Source organism: Dipteris shenzhenensis, chromosome 3 (genome assembly GCF_047967505.1).
Source record: "Dipteris shenzhenensis isolate YYH24624 ecotype China chromosome 3, Dip_SZ_1.0, whole genome shotgun sequence".
In the NCBI taxonomy this organism is placed as follows: domain Eukaryota; kingdom Viridiplantae; phylum Streptophyta; class Polypodiopsida; order Gleicheniales; family Dipteridaceae; genus Dipteris; species Dipteris shenzhenensis.
Genome location: NC_141598.1, coordinates 50,753,052 through 50,770,793, shown reverse-complemented (window position 1 = coordinate 50,770,793; position 17,742 = coordinate 50,753,052).

Here is a 17,742-nt window from a genome sequence, read left to right as displayed (position 1 = left end):
ATCCTCCCATGTTTTGGAATTGCTATAAAAGGGGAACCCATTCTAGTTGCCAAGGTTCAAGATGGGAGAAAAAGTGGCTACTCCCATTCTAAATCCATCCTAGACCATTTGGTCTAGGATGGGTAATGATACAAAAATATTCCCATCCTCAACCCATGCTAGACCCATCCATGTGCTAAGGCTCTAAGGGGGGTTTAGAGTTTATTACAAAATTACCCGGGTCTTTCTTACACATGTACATTTATATATATATATATATATATATACATATATATCGTGACAACACTCCTAAGTTGCCAAATCACGTAGCTGCCATGTGGCAGTCCAACCATGTGGAATCCACATAAGCAGCCCTCCAACTCAGCTGCGTAGACACCTAGGATTCGTGTTGGCACCCTGCCAGCACAGACACTCCATCGAGACGCTCCAACATCTTCTTGCTGCAATTCCGTTGTTGTAAAGAAGCTTGTTAAAAGGCCGTTGAGCTGAATAAAGAACACAGTCTTTTGTGTGCTCAATTTCTGGTTGAGATCGTGTTTCCCTTTGTTATTGCGCTTGAGTCTCCGTCACCCTCTCCCTTTTCATACGTACGCTTGTTACGTATTTTGGTGGAGATGCCAGGATGGAATATGAACACACTCAAGAAGAGCAACAGTCATCACCATCCCGCCATATCACAACCGAAGCCACACTACTTTTTGAGCTCGTTCAGTCCAATGTCCATGTGGCCAATTTAACTGCGCATTTGACGTCCCGTCAAGTGTACAACGCTGGTCATGACTCCAAAGGTCATCCAAAGCCCTACACTGTATCATCTGAAGACGATATTTATATGTGGCTGGATCACTTTTCAAACTTGGCCGAGTATCATCGATGGACTGATACCCAGAAGGTTGAAGAGATAAAACCGTCCTTTCAAGGTTTAGCTGCAGCTTGGTACCATCAGCTAGACGAGAACATAAAGCAGTCTTGGCCGCATCTACAGCATGCAATGACAACTGCATTCGGTAATACAGAAACCGTGAAGGATGCATTGACCCAACTTCAAGATTTGAAGCAACAGACGGATACTGTGTCCCAATTTGGTGTTAAGCTTACTCATCTTTTGCTGCGAGTAGATCCGAATATGATTGAGGACTTGAAGTTGTTCTTTTTATGGCCAAGACTTCATTCAGATATTTCAGTTCGCACTTAGGATCAAGGCCCCAAAACTCTCAACGAGGCACTCCTTATAGCACAAAGGATCGAGTTCACGTCAGCAAGAAATGGTGCAAAAGCTCCAGCTCTACCTCCTTTACTGCATGTTCCAAATTATAGCATTGCTCCCACGCCTATGGAGATAGATCATACTCAAAATGTGCAAAACTTTCAAAAAAACATGTCAAGACCTAGGCCATACACTTCTAATGACAAGAAACTCCCTGACCATGATGTGAATGGCAAACCGAGATGTTTTCATTGTAATAGGTATGGGCATGTTACAAAACAATGTCTCCTGAACCAAGTACAGAATGCCCAGACAACTAGTATCAGCGACTATGCAGTGTTGGGAAAAGAAGATCTAGAGAGGCCAAGGAGGAATCTTCTCCAGGTAGTCCTTGTCCTCCTCCAATCACTTTTGTCATAGAGGCTTTATTCCAAAAAACACCAATGTTAGTTTTAGTTGATTCAGGTAGTTCACTTACGTCCTCTTTTAGTTCATTCATTTTAGATCATAATATTCCTCTTTACTCCCTTTCGAATAATCGTGTCATGTTTGGAGATAATTTGACACAGGTTAGTTCATCTTCAGGAGCTGATATAGAGTTAGAATTTTCAGGCCAAAAATTTATTGTACCGACCACAGTCCTTCCACGTCAAATCTTCCCAGTCACTCTAGGTTGCGATTGGTTGTCAAGTCATAATGCAGTCATTGATTTCAAAAACAAATGTGTACATCTCGATGAAGAGACGACCGTTCCTTGGATTTACTCTCATATCATTACTTCTCACATGTGTTCGGCTCTGGTCAAGCAGATGTACTCCGACAATCTGAAGTTCAACAGATTCTATCAAAATTTCCGAATGCATTTGCAGGTAATATACCAACGACTACAACGGCAAAGATTTCTCATGATATTCCTATAGGGGATGTTCGACCAGTTTCAACAGCGCAAAGGAGAAGATCAAGCCGTGAAGTCCAAATTTTGAGGGAACATGTAAACACAATGCTACGGGAGAAAGTCATTTCACATTCGAAATGCCGTGGACACGTGAGCCTCATTTGGTGAAGAAAGATAACAGTTCATATCCATTCTGTGTCAATTTCAGGCTCTTGAATGCTATCACAATTCGATATGAGTATCCGCTCCCTCGTCTAGATGATATACTTGATTCTCTGGCTCATTCCAAGTTCTTCACTAGTCTGGATCTCAAGTCAGGGTACTAGCAGATACCATTCAAACAAGAAGACCGAGAAAATACTGCATTCCGAACACCTTTTGGGTTCTACCAGTTTAACGTAATGTTATTTGGATTGAAAAATGCACCTGGGACCTTTCAAAGATTGATGAACTTTATTCTTCATGATCTAATTGTGGAAGGCAGCGTTCTAGTGTATCTTGATGACGTTCTCATTCACACCAAGACCTAGGATGATCACAAGGTAGTGTTGACAGAATTACTTAATTTACTACAACAGTTTAGCTTGAAGCTGAATTCCAAAAAATGCAAATGGGCACAAGCTAAATTGAAATATTTGGGATTCGTAATCTCAAGTGATGGCATTCGTCCTGACCCTGATAAGGTTACAGCTGTACAAAATTTTCCCCCTCCAAAAAATGTCAAACAACTACAAAGGTTTCTAGGTATGGCAGGTTTCAGTTCCAGATTTATGCCAGAATTGGCAGCTAGCGCTGCTCCTCTTCGCAATTTACTTCTTTTGAATGTTGAGTACAATTGGTCATCTGATTGTCAGCATGCTTTTGAGAAAGTTCGATATCTTCTTAAGGAGGATGCATTACTGCGACATCCAGACTTACAGCAACCATTTGTGGTCCGCACTGATGCATCAGAAGATGGTCTGGGTGCGGTTTTACTGCAGAAGGATGAAAATGGAGAACTGCGACCTATTGTCTACATCAGCAGGTCACTCACACGACTCGAACCAAGATATGCAGCAACTGAATTGGAATGCTTGGCTGTTGTTTGGGCCATTTCTAAGTTGCACGCATATTTACATGGAAATCAATTCAAAATTCAAACTGATCATGCGGCTTTGACAGGGTTACTGAAGAAAAAAGGCCTGCAAGGACGATTAGCACGTTGGGTTCTTCTTTTGCAAGATTACTCATTTAGAATCTCCTATGGGCCTGGCAAGTATAATGTTGTTGCTGATGCATTGTCTCGTTCAGGGATAAGTGCAGCTCAAGTGTCCACCAATGCTCAGCCAGTCGCTGCTCGAACGCCTTTACCTATTCCATTGAATCATCTGTCCCTTCCATCCATTCAAGATTTAAAGGATGCTCAAAAAAATGATCCATAAATTTCAAATATCATTTTGCAGATACAGACTCCTAAACCGCCGCTGCATCTATGTCTGATAGATGATCTTCTTTACTATCACAAAGCTCCTTTCCAGCCACGCCTTTTTGTGCCAGCAGAGTTCAAGAATTCCTATTTAAATGCATTCCATGATGGCATTTTTGGTGGTCATTTGGGCTTTCTCAAGGTTCTTACAAAGCTGCAGTCTAAATTTTATTGGCCTAAGATGAGACGCTCTCTTCACTTGTATTTGCAGTCTTGCCCTGTCTGTCAATCATATAAGGATCCAACTACAAAGCCGACTGGAGATATGCAGTCCATAAAAGTTTCTCGACCATTTGAGTTGGTGGCATATGATATTATGGGCCCTTTGCCGATTTCTTCCCAAGGATACAATTACATAATTGTTTTGACAGATTACCTGACTCGCTGGACAATAGCGCAGCCCCTTAAAACTGCAACAGCTTCAAAAGTTGCAAATTTTCTTCTCCAAAATCTCATTCTTCCACACGGCTGTCCAGAGCAATTGCTTTCTGATCAAGGAAGTAATTTCAAGTCCGAGGTGATAAGAATTTTGGCCGATCGATTAAGTGTGAAGCAGCAATTTTCCAGCCCTCATCATCCTAATTGCAATGGCTTGACAGAAAGATTAAATCGTACTATCAAACTCATGCTGGCAATGTACATCGATCCTGAGCATTCCAATTGGGACATTTCTCTTCCATATGTGGTAGCTACTTACAACACTTCCATTCATGAATCAACACGGGTAAGTCCTTTTGAGGTGTTATTTGGAAGACCCCCAAATTTCCCACCAGAGATTGGCACAATTGCACGTGACAAGATTAAGCATAAAGATGCAAAGGAGTGGGGTGACTTCCTGTCAGACGCATTGTCCTTCATTCGACAAAATGCAGCGTCACATCTCCAAAAAGCTCAAAGCCGCCAGCAATAAAGGACATAGACCTGCAACATATTCTCCAGGAGACCTGGTAATGATTCATTATCCCACCAGGAAAAAAGGGTTGAATGAGAAATTCCTAGAGAAATGGATCGGACCATATCAGATTGTTAAGCCAGTAGGCAAAACAACCTATGATGTTCAAAGATGTACTGCTGGGCGAAATTAGACAAGGACTACTGCCCATATCCAAAGGATCAAGCCTTATCCTTCCAGGGCATTTCTTTCGGGGGGAAAGACGTGACGACACTCCTGAGTCGCCAAGTCACGTAGCCGCCATGTGGCAGTCTAGCCACGTGGAATCCACATAAGCATCCCTCTAGCTCAGCTGCGTAGACACCTAGGATTCGTGTTGGCACCCTGCCAGCACAGACACTCCATCGAGACGCTCCAACATCTTCTTGCTGCAATTCCGTTGTTGTAAAGAAGCTTGTTAAAAGGCCGTTGAGCTGAATAAAGAACACAGTCTTTTGTGTGCTCAATTTCTGGTTGAGATCGTGTTTCCCTTTGTTATTGTGCTTGAGTCTTTGTCACGCTCTCCCTCTTCATATGTACGCTTGTTACGATATATATATATATATAAAAGTAAATGAAAGAGAGAGAGAGAGAGAGAGACTGCACTTTCAAATATCAAAAGACATTTTAAAACTTAATTAATAAAACATGTAATTGAAACGGAGGCACAAGAATTAATTAAAGGGGGTTTAAGAAGGATAAAGAATGGGTTTAATGGGGGTTTCATTAAAGGGGTAGGAGGAAGTTTTAGTTACAAGAAACAAGGGGTAGGGGGGTAAGGGGGGCAACATGTAAATGGGAGTAGGGGGGATTCTAAAGGCATACATTGATAGATCAAAAGTGTTTCAAGGATAACACACATAGGAACATCCTAATTTCCATTATGTCACATTGGATATAGAGTTTAGAAGAAAATAAAGCCATGCATGCACATGCATTTACATATACAAATACATATGCATGTGTGTTTGCGTGTGCACGCACACGTGTATGTGTGTACACACACACACAGGTTGCCACTCACTGGATGAGTCTTCCAGGTATCCAAGTTCACCTTAAGAACTTGACCTTCCTTTCTTAGATATATCATATTGGTACCCCAATCATGGATCAGACCAGATGTTCTCATGTACGGTCTTCCCAGGATAATGTCAGATGAGTCAAGCTGGTTGCCAAAGTCCATGACAAAAAACCATACCTTGTAGGATAGTCCAAATGTTCTGATCTTGAGATCCTTGATTACACCTACCGGTCGAGTTGTTGCTCCATCAACAAGCTTAACTTTCAATGTAGTTCTCTCCATGGGTGATCTTTCCCATTTTTCCTAGCATTGTTTGGTCATGATGCTAACTCCTGCTCCTCCATCCAAGATAGCCGTAACTACTTGGTTTTGGTAGGATATTGGAATAACAACATTAGTATCATTGCTTTCAGAATAACATCCCAATTTGTTTATTGGAACTGCTGGTAATTCTTGTAAACCTTTCATGGATGGTTCAGGGGGTTCTGAAGGTCCGTTTGGCACTCTAGACATCGAATCCAAGTGACCATTCATCCAATCACACAAGTCATACCATAGTGTAGGATTTCCCTTCAATAATGATGCTATTGGTGTTTTCACTTCGCTGGATAGGAATGTGGATAGTCCTGTGACATCCCTTGTTCTATCGAGTCATGTGACTGCATCAGACATTCGTTCATCAAAGTCGAATGCAAATCTAGGTCCTTGTCCTTCTTCTTCTAAATGTTTCATACATGGATCCTCTTCAAACATCATGTCCATAAAAAACGAACTGTTGTTGGAAGAGCTCACATGACTTTCCTCCCTCACGACTAAAGAAATTCTCAGAGGTGACTTAGGTGATGGGTAAGATAAATGAGTAGGGAATGTGGTATCCCCTACTATTTGAGTTCTTTTTTGGGCTTCTTCTTTTTGCTCATATTCCGCTATAAGAGCTTAGGCTTGCGCTAGCCGTTCCATCTCCACCGGTGGATTCGGATATTCATTTAATCCTCAAGGGGTACTTGATCTAAGATCTCCCTTGGCTTGTACACTCTGTGGCTTTTGGCTCGTTTGTGGGTTCTTTTCACTAGCCACACTAGCCGTTCTTCATGTTCCTTCGCAAGTGGCTATCTCTTCTTTTGACCCACTTTGCACAATGGGAACTTGGATCCTTGGATGTGTTAGCATGTTTTTCCTTCTCATGCTTCTTCAATTCTTGCCTCATATACCAAGCTTGTAATCTTGTCAAAGCTTTTAGAGGTATGTGGGCAGCATTTAGAGGTATGTGGGCTACACGTCCTCTCTCAATTCCAAGAAGATTAAGATTGGTCATCTTCTGGTCATTTGCTGGAGTTGTGGGTCTTCTCATGGGACAATCTTTATACAAGTGTTCGACACCACACCCACTACATAATGGCATGTTTGGTATTGGGGGTGATTGCAGTGCTTGTGGTTGTGCTTGAGCATTGTTTTTGTAGGGACAATCCTTGTAATAATGGTTGCCTTGACATCCATAGCACATTATGGGTTGTCCAGGTTCATTCCTATATGGACATTCACTTGCCCACTGGCATTGTCTGATAAACATGAATATGTTGATCACCATGAAGTACATAGTGACTTATGTAACTTATATACTTTGGGTCTTCTTCTGTGTATGTCATTGGAGGATTCATCGATACTTCCATCACCACTTCTGTCTCCACCCATTCTCCTAGTAATTCTTCCACCAATACTTGGTTCATTGGTGTGATACATGGTGGTGGCGGTTATAATCATATTACTTTGGGGGGGCAACGAAAAAGTTTGGGCTCTATACTGCTGTCCTTAGATTACAGGTGTTGCACCTATTGGTCCCATTGGCTGGATTGCTTGTCTTGGAGGAGCTGGCAATGCGAGTTGTGGTCTTGGTTGATATATTGGAGGCTAGGGTGGTGCTTGTGGATAACGACATTGAGATGTCTCGTGATTTCCCCATCTCACACAATGTCCACAGTACAATAGAGGAGGTCTTGCCCTTAGTCTAGGACATTCGTTTGTCAGGTGATTTCCATTGCACATCCCACACCATACATTATCTCTTCATGGAAACAAATGTGGGTTGGTCGGAGCCCCTCTAAGTACTACTGCTTGGCCTGGCGGATTTAATCTCTTTAAGAGTTTCTTGGCCAACTCTTCTATATTAAGGTCCTTAGAAGAATGTGGTCCTTCCTTCAAATCCTTTGATGTGGATGATCTTGAGTGATGTGATCCACTATTTGATGGTGATGGTGATGTTGGTCTATCTATGTCATTATCCATCATATTATCTCCAAGTTTGATCGTTGCCTTACTGCATAACTCAAATGATTCAGGGTTCATTACAAATAGTACGTCATGCAACTTTTTGTTTTTTAAGCCCACTAAGAATCTTGGTAGCAGTTGTGCATCACTGAGCTGTTCATGTGGCTCACAATGGGTATTCAAGTGTTTGATCTTAGCAATGTAATCCTGAAGTGATAAGTGCTCTTGTCGCACTTGATACAATTGGTTTATCGGACTTTATCTCGATCGGCTAGGCGAGAATCCTATGATAAAAGCTTTTTGAAGCTGAGTCCAAATTAATCCTTTCTTCTGGTTCTAAGGCTCCATACCGCTATCCTACCTTTCTATCCAAGCTCAGCTCGAAGGCATTCACCTTATCCAAATCACCTACTTCATCAAAGGTTTCACAAATCTACTCGAATCTTTCTATATGTGAGATCGGGTCTCCTTCACCAAGGAACTTGATGAGTAATTTCGAGATAGCAATAGGACGATTTTGGACAAGATTATGATCTCTGCCTCCATGGTGTTGGGGTGGGTTTGCTTCCCCCCCTTCCTAGAGCTTGTACTAGGATTCTTAAGGCATCATCCATAAGAATTGTCTAATTTGCTGGAGGTGGCGGTGGTGGTGCATAATATCCTCCCATGCCTTGATTTGGTCCATTTGGTGGTGCTTGTGTGATAGGTGGATTTTGAGGATGGGCTTCAAATATGGGTACTGAATTTCCCATTCCTCCTATAGGATTGATTGGATTTTGTGTGACTTGTGTCACCGTGGCTCTAAAAGCTATGAAGGTTTCCATATGTCTTGGCATAGTCACGTTCTGAGTAGAACCAAATGTAGTAGCAGCTACTGTGAAGAATTGATCCGTTGTCCAAGTACTAATACTAAACAATGATCCAAATCTTGCTCCAGAAGCTATAGTGGTTGGTTGGAATTGGGGGGATGCGTCAATTTTACGAGCAAAAACCTATGAGCAAGTTTATCCGAGCGTGTTTTTCAAGAGATTTTTTAAAATGTTTTTCTTTAGGAAACATGGTTTTTACACTTTTATTTTCACTAGAACTAGATCCCTTTATCATAAAAATATACAGACTAGTCACTCATTCATTTTTACACAACATAATTTTCTTATTTAGAGACATCCCTTTGTACCCCTGTTATTACCTTAAAAAAGTGTTGATTCCTTTAAGAAACATTCCTCATAATCACTCTCAATGTAATAATACTATGCATATATAATTACTTATTAACACATTTATATCATATGGCAATATCTTTTTAGTGTTTTTATAGCATATTTATGGACATGTTTCTAAAGAAGTTTAAATTACTATAAATAAGTATTAACTTGGGCTTATATATCACTCTCATAAAATACATGTAATATTTAATACTATATATGAAAGATTTTCCAAAATATAACTCCATAGATGTGCTCAAATGGGATGTTCCAATCAATTTGAGTGGTTGAATGACTATATTTGGACATTGGATATGAAAGTTATGTCACTTTTAAAAGTGCTGTCCAAGGTAGTTTCGCCAGCGAAACTACCTTGGGAGACTTGCTTCAAAGGGGTTTCGCTGGCGAAACTACCTGGATGGCTTGCTTCAATGAGTTTTCTTTGAAGAAACTCTTTCATGAAGATAGGTTGAGAGAGGGTTTTCAATGTCACCCCCTATTAAGTAAAAGTTGTAAGAAGGATCATAAGGGAATTTTCATAGAGAAGTCTACTCTACATGTGGGTTTCTTCAAAAGCCATCCCATTATGCTCTCACCATTCCTACAGATTCACCTAAAGATTTTTGTATAAAATAGGCATTGCTATAATACTTTGCATATTTCTAAGTGAAACTATGTTTTCTTCTGATCGATTTTTGCCATATTTATGCATAGTTGGAAGCTTTTTTTTTCCTTCGCTCGGACGCTCGGAAGATTTCGCTCAGAAAATGCTCGTCCCCGAATTGGGGTGGTTCATTTTCCCAAGCTATGGTATTGTAGAGTGAAAATGTGGTCCTGGGAATTCGCTTCGCTACCCTTTCTGTGTTGACAGGTGGTTCTCTAGGATACTCAGGGAAAGGATTGGTTTGTGTGTCTCCTAGGTTATATCTATTCGAAATGAACTTGTGGTCTTCTTGTGTAATCTTCTCCACAATTATAAAATCTGGAGGTTCTTGCTGAGGACTCCCTTGTCATTGGTTCCGTGGTTGGAGGTCGTCTCTATCGGAGGCTCGGTCTCTTGTAAAGTTGTTCTCCTGGAAAATGGGTTTTCTATGTTGTTTGGATCTTGGAATCCAAATCTACCCATGATGTTGGAGATACCTTGGTAGAGTCTAGTAGCTATAGAAGATGTAGGGGATTTCCCTTCCACTGATGCAGAATTAGGAGCCACCGTGACCCTCATCTCAATTTTTGATCCATGCTACCAACAAGACTAGAGGTATCCTCTAAACTTGACTCCTCTGGTTGTCTTGGTCCTTGAACAGAAGATGAACTGTAATTTGACCCCTCTGTCCTTAAGTGTGCAAAGCTAGGAATGTTAAAATGTGAGGACTCCTAATTGGTGTTGGAAGCACTGTCTTCAAGTTCTGGATCAGCTCCTAAGATTCTGCCTGACCCAAGGTGCATGTACCTTGGTCACTAGCCTTGTAGACTCTAGACTTGATTTCTTGGTTTTTTGGACACTCTGAATCTTGGAACTAGGTCCCTTATTGTTTATTGACCTGAGGGAGGCTTTTGGGTACTATCTGGGTGATATGAGTCCTGTAGCCACGACATGGCCACAAAATCTGGAAGTTGTGTTATGCCTTGGAAAGTCTTTCTAAATGTCCCTCAACCCTTTTGGATGGTCATTGGCACCTGGAAATTCTCCAATCTAACTCAAAATGACAACGTGGCCACAACACTTAGTGTACTCTATCAAGTTCAAAAGTTGTCTTTTTGCATTTTGGCAAGTTCTAGGTCATGTTTCACTCCTAGGGGAAGGTTTTTGTTTAGTTTGGTGATGGTCAATTTCTATAGCCACGGTGTGGCCACATAGATTGGCTTGTTTTTGCTTGAGCACACTTCCCTTAGGTTTTTACAAGTCCTTGGACTTTCGTTGCCCAGTCTTGGTCAAAAAGTGATGAATTTTGAGAGTCTAAGACTACGGGGGCACACCTTAGTGCAAATGATCAGTTATGATGATTTTGATAGTTGTTCGTCTTGGTTGATGATCATGAGGTCCAATTGTGTTGTCCAGATGAGTTTGACACCTTTTAGATGACTTTAGTCTATGTAGCCACGGCGTGGCCACAACTTGACTTGGTGGGAATTTCTACTTGGGCAACTCCTAGATGTTTCCTTAGTCCTATTGAGTCCCAATGACACACTGGTGACTTTTCTGATTTTGATGCTTGATCAATCCCAAAATTCTTTGGTACCTTGTTGGAGTGTTTTGGCACAAGTCCCAGTTCAATTTTCTATCTTAAGTAGGAGTAATTCACCACGTGGGCACACACCCTACTCACTTAATATGACTCATGATTGATCTTCACAATGCAGGAATGAGCTTGGGTATGATCCTTGAAGCATTTTCTAGCTTTGGGGGGTGCTTTCTGAATCAAAAGGACACTGCCTACTCCTGTAGCCACGGCATGGCTACACTTTTATGTTAAAAGAATTTTGTGCCTTAGCAGTTCCTCAGTGTTTTGGCACTGATTTGGAAGGTTTTGGGCACAACTCTCAGTTCACTTGGATAATTACGGGGGAACCGTGGCCACAACGTGGGCACAAACTGGACTTAACTTATTTCAATGGTTGATGAAGTTCTCAAGTGTAAGCAAGTGTTTGGGAGTTGGACACGTGTTTTTCAGAGATGTTCTTGTCTTGGGCAAATTTTGCTAGCATTTTGTTTCCCTCCTTGGAGACTCACGGGGGCACAAATGGCCAATGTTCAAGTTTTAGTTAGATGTTGTCCAAGTGCTAGAGGCACTCTTTGTCCAAGTCCAAGTTAATTTTAAGCGTGTTAACGTGATGATTTTCAGTACGGGGGCACACTTTTGACTTGTGTTTTTTAGGTGCTTTTTGTGTTTTAGCCACTAGATCTAAGGCCTAGAAATGCAATGCAACAAGTTTCAAGCACAAAGAAATGAAAATAATTCAAGATCCAAGGTCAAAGTGGACTACGTGGGCACACAAAATATCCCGTGGTAGGTGGACACGTGTTAGCTAACTGGTGGCTGTGAGCAGATAAGAATTATGTCGAGGATATCCACCCCTAAAGCGGTGCCCACGGCGTGGCTACACTTGACTATGGGGGCACAGAGCCATGACGTGGCTACATAGGATAGCTACCCGAGACTCGGCCTATGTCAAATTTTGGCTCTGTCAGCCTTGTTTTTTGAGTTTTTTGCCTATGTTTTTTGCTACAGAGGTGCCTAGAGTCTACTCTACACTATAATGACAAAGAATCAACAAAAAATAATAATAATTTGAAAGATTTCGGAGGTTTTCGAGACAATGGCCTGTCACATCAACTTCGAGACTATGACCTTCCAATCCCTCTAGCTTGACAATGACAAGTGATTTGACTCCACAATCTTCGTAGCAATCACCTCACCTACTTTTCAACACAAATATGCATAAAAAACACAACAAACATGCCCGAATTGGCCCCTAGACTACTCGCCCCTAAGGCTTCTACTACTCCACAACCAACCTTTCCATGCTAGTCATTTCAAGGTGGGCAATGGGTGGTTAATGAGAGAGATCGGTGCTTAGAAAGCCCAATGCATCTATTCCCGACAACGGCGCCAAAATTGTCAAGTCTTTTCAAACTAACATGTCATGGGGATCTTGTAATGATCCTACAAAGCACTCATCTTTGTGGTAACCTTTGTTTGGAAGCAACTAAACCTACCGACTGGCAAGAGTGTCAATCTTGCTCCCATTCTCACACAATGCAAGCATTCACCATAGAAGGGAAAGAAGAGAGGAGAGAGTATCAATCGTGAGCATGGTGAAGGGTGAAGTACGTAACACGAATGCAAGTAAAGGGAAGTAGAAGGATGCAAGAGCACAACAACAATGGTGGAGATGAGTTGAAGGAAACTCGAGCTCTTCTATTGCCAATAGTGAGAATCAAGACCAAAGACAAAAAACTAGCCTTTATACAGAGGCTTTTTAGGGTTTATCCCTAACCCTAGCGCATAAAAGTGCTCTTTTCTTCCTCATTTGTTTGCATTACATGGCCAAAATGGCGAGGCTTTTCGTAGCTCTTTCTACTCCTAGTGTAGAAAACAAAATGTTGGTTCACTGCATGCGGTATTCCACTAGATTCTACACTATAAGCCGAAGTAGAACTAGGAGGTTAACAACTAAGGACACAACAATTTTTGCATCTTCTGCAAACCAATTCATACAAAAGCACAACCCTATTGCTGCCATTCAAATGTTGTTCCCGCAATTTCTTGTATTTATTCTTAGGTAGGTATATGTTTAGTGCAATGGGTTGGCTATTCGTTTTGGACACAACATTTCTCAACACAAAGTGACAAAAGCTAATCGTCTTGAATCTTTCCAGAATTTTTACATAGTAAGAGCGGTGATTGCTCTAGAACATTAGCTACATTGTTTGCAAAATTAAGAATCTTATAATCTAATAGTGCAAAACCTACTACAATTTAAAGAGACACTTCATAAAGAAATGGTACCATAATTCAATTGTCTACATCTTCAACATCACTGATGATCGAATTGATTGCTACATCAAGTGTCCTAGCTTGGTAACTCTATAAGTGCAATTTTTTTTTGAACAAATACTGGATCAACTATAAACGGTTCATGGAGCTCAATCCTAGTGGAGGACAAGTCAAAAGTTAAGTTATAGTCAAATTTTCAAATGCCATTGTGTGCTTTTTATTGCAGACGGAGAATCACCAATGTTTAAGGTTTTGAAAAATTTGGCATGATATACCTCACCTATGGCAAGGGTAATGCATTCACCTCCCTCCCTATCAATTAGGTCTAATTTCAAACTCTGATATCACTAAAAGAGACAAGCCATTCATCAGCATCGTCAACCTTCATGCATAGACATAGAGAGACAACCACAGTCCACATATATAAGTCCAAGAGTGGAAGATAAGTTGTTAATACAAAGCAAATAGTCACCGATGTTGGGCATGCACAAGTTCTAGAGTAGGTGAATTAAGGGAGCATAATGCAAAGAGCGTAATAGAAGAAAGCATGTACTAGGTAGGTTGTGATATCAACAGACACTTGAGCCAACAGCAGTTTTAATGGCATGTGTTTATCGAAGAGCTATCACATGACAAAAGAATAACAAGACTTCACAGCGTCATCGAAAGAGACCAAGGTGAGAAGGCCAACCATAGATACACAAACATAACATCCGACATGGGGAAGAAGGGGGTGCACATGAGGTGTAACCATCGAGGGAAGCACCTCGAGGGCCAAAAAAGGAGGGGTTTCTATTGAAGGATGGTGAAGGAGAAGTGAAGAGTAGCAGTAAGAACAAGTGTTGAATCTTAATTAAGATTCAAAGGACATCACGAAATAGAAAGTAGGAGAAAATAGAAAGAGGAAGAAAATGGTGGAGGAAAGAGAAAGTAGAGAAAAATAGGGAGGCCCAACCAATCACAAAATAGCTATAAGCAAGAATATGCCATTTGGGAAGTTTACATGCGATGAATTTGATCGAACACGTATTTATCAAAATTTCATAAAATAAATAGGCCCAATTTTTATTTCTGCAACGTCGCTTTCACTTAGTCCTGCCAAAGGCACACAAAAAATGGACGCATGCAACATGCTACTTCCCACGTCCACAACCTTGTAACTATCTTCTGCAAAAACAAAACAATGTTGTGAATGCCTCACCTCACTACACGCTCTCTCTCCTCACTACAAACTCTCTCTCCTGTGTGCTACCTTACAAGGTCACTCTTGTCTCTCCTACCTTACCTCTTCCTCCGCTGCAAGCTCTCTCTCGCTCTCTCTCTCTCTCTCTCTCTCTCTCTCTCTCTCGCACAAGACAGAAGCCATTTCTAGTTTAATGTAATGTGACCTCCAATATTTTTTTGATTTGAAGTTTGAATTTAAAAAAAGGAAAAACCTACAAAAAACACTAAAGGTTTTTTTTATCGACAATTAAGCTAAGGCAGATCACTCTCCCTATTCTCTCCCTCCGCTCACTTCCCTCTCTCCCTGGCTCCGCCCTATATAGTCCCTCGAGGGCTTGTCGAACACATGCCACCCATTTCGAAAACTCTCGATTCGAGAAAATTATGTCACCGCCTTAATTTTTGCACTGCCTTAGTTTTCTAAGCCATCTTTGTCATCTTGTTTTCATAATGGCTCTGCTTTGCCTAAAAATTTGTGACTTTTGATTGGAATGCCCGATCAACTGAATTCTAATACCAATATTTTTAATAAAAAATTAAGATGCTAGTAGGGACCCCAATGTGGCACTTTAAATTTGACATTCAAGCACACTAATGTTGCCTACAACAACAGTTAATTAACATATTAAGAGCAACATTCGATTAACTCACCCACCTAACGTAAGCCATGCCTAAATAGATCTCGTAACGCAAAGCTAACCTAACCTAGCAAACTTACCTAATTAACTCACCCCACCTAACCTAACCCATGCCTAAATTGATCTTGTCACACAAAGCTAACCTAACCTAACAAACTTACCTAACCTAGACCTAACCATTCCCTAACCTGGCCATCGCTCCTTTGTGCTGCTCTCCAAGCCATTAATATCCACAGTGAGCCTAGGACTTTGTTTGCATGTTAGGTCAGCATAAGCCGAGCATCGATCTCCGTCCTGAACTGATTTGGGGTCTCTAGTCCGGGCCCGAGTTAAGCAGGTCCCTTGTGTCAACCCCCTGGCATGCGGTTCAAGAACGCCATGGCCTGGTCCTTGATTTGTGGGGACAACAAACAAAGTTGACCTAGGGTAATGTTGGGCCTGACTTCCATCAAATCCTGGATCAAGGAGTAGAATTGGGTCGTTGCCTTTTGTAACCTCATTCTCCTAGCTTCTATTGACGTAGGGTAATGTTGGGCCTGAATTCCATCAAATCCTGGATCAAGGAGTAGAATTGGGTCATTGACTTTTGTAACCTCATTCTCCAAGCTTCTGTTCGAGTGTCAAAGCTCACGCGAGGTGGAGGGTGCAAATGTGATTGTCCAACCATTGACTCGTGATGTCCCTTCTAGCTTCCTCTCACCTTCCCTCTTCCTCTTCCCTCTTTCTCGCATGAAACCACATATTGCAACAATTCGAAGGCTGCTTGCATGAAACTTGTGAATGACTCATGCTATGCATTGATCCCACAAGGAGTAGCTAGGAGTGGAGACTCTGTCAGCATACCTTCAACATCCCCATGACATGTGAGTCACCGTCGCTGAGACCCTGCCGCTGAGACCCACTATATTTTTGGCACCGCTGCCGGGGATAAAAGGTATGCTTTTGCATTTGCACTTGTCTTCCATATATTCCCATTGCACAAGTCTTCAAGCTTACCTTGGAGCTTGTTAATGGAGTTGTAGAAGAGAAGAGAGGTGGAAAGTGAGAGAGGACGAAAGTCTACTTTTCTTTGTAAGAAAGCTATCTGTGAGCATGGGAAGCTTGTCTTTGATGCTTTTTGGTATTTCAAGTTGATAGGAACTAAGTACACTTGATTGCTAAGGTGTATGTAAGGTCGAAACACCTCAAAAAACAACAAAAATAAGGATTCTTGCCAAGTTTTGAAGTAGTTGTGTATCTTAGAACTCACCTTTTCTGAATTTTTGCATTTTGGCTTTCAAAAGGTGTTTTGTTTTCAAGTTTTTTTCATTGAGTAGGTAGATTAGGTAGTGTAGCATCCCCCCATCACAAAAAATCATGAACAGATACTGCAAAATCATAAAAAATCAACAACTCTCAGTCGGTGACATTGTGTGACTCCCGCTGAGTCGACGTTATAGCCCTATCGCACCGACCAAATACCCCGCCGATCGACGTTCTAGCCGTATCCTACCGGTCAACCTACGTTGACCCGATGTCGTAGTGCTATCCCATCGACCTAACCTCTAACCACGGTCTACCCTCTCGCACCGAGTTAATGTGTCAGAGTTACTTCTGTGTCGACATGACAACCGTTGACCGACACAGTAGAGTTACCCCGCCGAACATTGCTATCCTACTACTCTGCCGCCGACGTGGTGAACCCACCCCCACGCCCGTGGTCATAGTCGTTCCCCTCCGCTCATCGCGTTACTCCCATCACGCCACCCATCGCTATTTTAATCCCGCCGTTCGATATTTTACACTTACCCCGCCACTCGTCGCAATACACTTATCCCATTGATCATCGCCGTTCTGATTCCCACGCCCGCCGCGATACTATCCCACTGACCGACGTGTTAGTAAGATCCCTCCGAGACAACTATCCCGCCGCCCGTTGTTATTTCATACCCGTATGCCTGCGAGGATAGCCCTTGCGATCGTTTGCGCCAACCACGTGGCAATAATTATCCCGCCGATCATCGCGATACATCTATCCCACCACCCGATGTTATATTCTTATTCTACCACCGTCACTATACGCTTACGCCACCGCCCATCGCTAAAACCGTATTACACCGCACGTTGCTATACCCATAGCCCACCAACCAATGCTATAGATCTATCCCGCCGATCAATGCGATACCTCTGGGGTAGCCAAAGAATTAAAACAATTCTAGAACCTCAGTTCAACCTGAGTGTCCTCAACCAGAGGCATCCCACATGCACTTGACGTTCGTAAGGATTTTGCCAAAAGATCCCGTGCCAAAAGAAAGCACTTCGAGCTACACTCAACCCACCCTCCGTCCTAGCTGGGAATCCGGAAGCTCAATCCCAAGCTTCCACTCGTTCATAGGCCCCCGACCAAAAACTC